The 4160-nt window shown below is 37.7% G+C and overlaps 1 long non-coding RNA gene across 1 annotated transcript; it reads left to right on the top strand.

Moving 5' to 3' along the window:
* The first annotated feature begins 251 nt into the window (after positions 1 to 251).
* LOC139519755 (uncharacterized) lies at positions 252 to 3893 on the top strand. The gene is made up of 3 exons (XR_011663668.1): positions 252 to 2063; positions 2355 to 2469; positions 3572 to 3893. It is a non-coding gene; the product is annotated as an uncharacterized lncRNA (long non-coding RNA).
* The last annotated feature ends 267 nt before the right edge of the window (positions 3894 to 4160 follow it).

Genomic DNA, 4160 nt, shown 5'->3' with positions numbered 1-4160 from the left:
TGTTAGTGGCCCCTTTTTCCAAAATTGTCGTATTAATGTGGAACTAATATGCACTTTGTTTTTTTCTTGCAGATACAGACCTACAGACCTACAGACAAGACGGAAGGGGTCCAGACCGCCACTGCGCAGACTCCCCAGCTCAAAAGTTAAGTAGACCTTAATGTTAGTGGCCCCTTTTTCCAAAATTGTCGTATTAATGTGAAACTAATGTGCACTTTGTTTTTTCTTGCAGATACAGACCTACAGACAAGACGGAAGGGGTCCAGACCGCCACTGCGCAGACTCCCCAGCTCAAAAGTTAAGTAGACCTTAATGATAGTGGCCCCTTTTTTCCAAAATTGTCGTATTAATGTGGAACTAATGTGCACTTTGTTTTTTTCTTGCAGATACAGACCTACAGACCTACAGACAAGACGGAAGGGGTCCAGACCGCCACTGCGCAGACTCCCCAGCTCAAAAGTTAAGTAGACCTTAATGTTAGTGGCCCCTTTTTCCAAAATTGTCGTATTAATGTGGAACTAATGTGCACTTTGTTTTTTTCTTGCAGATACAGACCTACAGACCTACAGACAAGACGGAAGGGGTCCAGACCGCCACTGCGCAGACTCCCCAGCTCAAAAGTTCAGTAGACCTTAATGTTAGTGGCCCCTTTTTCCAAAATTGTCGTATTAATGTGGAACTAATGTGCACTTTGTTTTTTTTCTTGCAGATACAGACCTACAGACCTACAGACAAGACGGAAGGGGTCCAGACCGCCACTGCGCAGACTCCCCAGCTCAAAAGTTAAGTAGACCTTAATGTTAGTGGCCCCTTTTTCCAAAATTGTCGTATTAATGTGGAACTAATGTGCACTTTGTTTTTTTCTTGCAGATACAGACCTACAGACCTACAGACAAGACGGAAGGGGTCCAGACCGCCACTGCGCAGACTCCCCAGCTCAAAAGTTAAGTAGACCTTAATGTTAGTGGCCCCTTTTTCCAAAATTGTCGTATTAATGTGGAACTAATGTGCACTTTGTTTTTTTCTTGCAGATACAGACCTACAGACCTACAGACAAGACGGAAGGGGTCCAGACCGCCACTGCGCAGACTCCCCAGCTCAAAAGTTAAGTAGACCTTAATGTTAGTGGCCCCTTTTTCCAAAATTGTCGTATTAATGTGGAACTAATGTGCACTTTGTTTTTTTCTTGCAGATACAGACCTACAGACCTACAGACAAGACGGAAGGGGTCCAGACCGCCACTGCGCAGACTCCCCAGCTCAAAAGTTAAGTAGACCTTAATGTTAGTGGCCCTTTTTTCCAAAATTGTCGTATTAATGTGGAACTAATGTGCACTTTGTTTTTTTCTTGCAGATACAGACCTACAGACAAGACGGAAGGGGTCCAGACCGCCACTGCGCAGACTCCCCAGCTCAAAAGTTAAGTAGACCTTAATGTTAGTGGCCCCTTTTTCCAAAATTGTCGTATTAATGTGGAACTAATGTGCACTTTGTTTTTTTCTTGCAGATACAGACCTACAGACAAGACGGAAGGGGTCCAGACCGCCACTGCGCAGACTCCCCAGCTCAAAAGTTAAGTAGACCTTAATGTTAGTGGCCCCTTTTTCCAAAATTGTCGTATTAATGTGGAACTAATGTGCACTTTGTTTTTTTCTTGCAGATACAGACCTACAGACCTACAGACAAGACGGAAGGGGTCCAGACCGCCACTGCGCAGACTCCCCAGCTCAAAAGTTAAGTAGACCTTAATGTTAGTGGCCCCTTTTTCCAAAATTGTCGTATTAATGTGGAACTAATGTGCACTTTGTTTTTTTCTTGCAGATACAGACCTACAGACCTACAGACAAGACGGAAGGGGTCCAGACCGCCACTGTGCAGACTCCCCAGCTCAAAAGTTCAGTAGACCTTAATGTTAGTGGCCCCTTTTTCCAAAATTGTCGTATTAATGTGGAACTATTGTGCACTTTGTTTTTTTCTTGCAGATACAGACCTACAGACAAGACGGGAGGGATCCAGACCGCCACTGCGCAGACTCCACAGCTCAAAAGTCAAGTAGACATTAATGTTAGTGGACCCTTTTTCCAAAATTGTCGTCTTTTTAGCATTACATATAGTGGCAGCTGAAGCTGAAACAAACAATTACTTTTCTCAGGGTCAAAAAGAATTTATGTTTTTCTCCAAAAACTGGAAAAAAGTTTATTTTCCAAAAATATCAATAGCCCCCAATCCCCCCAATCCCCCCTCCCCCCTCCGAAAATCAAAATGATTAGAGCTAAGAGCCTCTACTTTTATTTGGAAAAATTAATCAGGTTCAGGGCTTATATTTATAATAATTAATGAAATTTAAATTTTCAGAATTACACACTTGTAGTTCCCAAGATGTAAGTGGAAGTGAAATTATACAATGAAATGAATGAATTGATTAGATATACATGTAGATGAGACCCTATAGTTACAGTACATGTAATTGGTATGTATTTGTTACAGTCTATTTGTAGTGGTATGACAAAAATGCTGAATCATGTGCAAATTTAAAAAGGAGTTCACGCAAACTGACGAAATAAAAAAAACCACTTACCAATCAACAGATCAAGGGAAAAGTTAATCTGCTATATATATGTATGGAATAGGCATGTAGTTACATTTATTTACCTCTGTAATTTTCAGTCCATGTACATTTATGAGATTAAAATTTTATATTCTGGATATCCTAAAATTTCAATTCTTATTTCATATTAATATTATTCCCATGTGCTAATTTATGCTTGTAGTTTGTGGAAAATTATCAAAATAGCACGACTAAGATTAAACAATTATTACTGATATCATGAACTAGGTAATTTTTGCCTTGTCTGAAACTGATTGTATGGTGTACAATACTGTCTGGGCAGGGTTCATTTGTCAATATAAAGTGTCATATTTTGGTCTGTTTATTGTATACTACACAAGCTATAATCAATTAAGAAATCAGCTGTTTTTGGTGTAAGCTATGATTGTAAGGGGCTAAGACATGTAAGAAGGGGGCTTGAAAATGATGAGTTGTGTTTTTATAGGTACTAAGTATACTTATATATATACAGGTTATATGTAGTACACATATATAAGTATACTTGAAGACAGTTTGTTTTCATAAGTAATTTATTATAAATTATAAAACATGTAATGTGGTACGACTTCCAATGAGAACTATCCACTAAAGTCTAAATGACTGAATACTGCCAACTATAAATGATCATCTGTACAGCTTTCAACAATGAGCAAAACTGATACAGCATAGTGAGCTATAAAATGTCCTGAAACAGGGTTGGAAATTCAAAAACCTGGGTTTAATGAGTATTGCAATGCCCAGCCCAGTGGGAAATACTAGTAAAAAACCTAGGTCTGGGTTTTACTAAAAATCACCATAAAGTCACCAATTGATCATGTCAGAGCTTGATCGAGCTTAAAATGCAGTACAATTTTCTCCTAATTATAAGTTTAGTAAATCATTGGAGACTAAATTGATGTAATCTTTTTTGCTTGAACCTTGCTCACAGAAACAAACATTACATGTGGATTTTATTATATTACAGGAACTGTAGGAAGTTTTCCAAGAGTCTGATTGCTAAGTATGCATTACAGGATTTTATCATTGGAGCAACATCTTAGGAGGATAAACTTGTGCAAATGCATGAAGGAATCTTTGAGTACAAATAGCAATTATATGCAGAAGAGGGCTCTTAAACATTATTAACAGACATGAAGTAATAGTAGTAGTGTAATCAAGAATTAAGTGTAAACCACCTGGAATAAACTATTGTGTATATTTTTTCAACCACAAGTACTTTCAGAATATAATACAGTTCAAATTCAAATTGTTGTGTCAACAGACAAGTAATGTTAAAAAAATGAAAATGCATGTTGTTTTAAAATGAAATTTGTATATAAAAAAAACGAAATAACTATTTTTTTTAGCTTGTTGTGCAGCCAAAATTTGAGATCCTTTACTGGTATTATGCTTGTTGTTTTGTCAACATTTTCCTTAAATCTTAAGAGTTAAAATGAGAAAAACTATTTTTGCATATATGATAGTTATCAAAGGTACCAGGATTATAATGTAGTACGCCAGACGCGCGTTTCGTCTACATAAGACTCATCAGTGACGCTCATATCAAAATATTT

This window comes from Mytilus edulis, chromosome 4 (assembly GCF_963676685.1).
Source record: "Mytilus edulis chromosome 4, xbMytEdul2.2, whole genome shotgun sequence".
Taxonomy (NCBI): domain Eukaryota; kingdom Metazoa; phylum Mollusca; class Bivalvia; order Mytilida; family Mytilidae; genus Mytilus; species Mytilus edulis.
The sequence above is the reverse complement of the archived record's forward strand: the minus strand, read 5'-3'. Positions and strand labels throughout refer to the sequence as shown.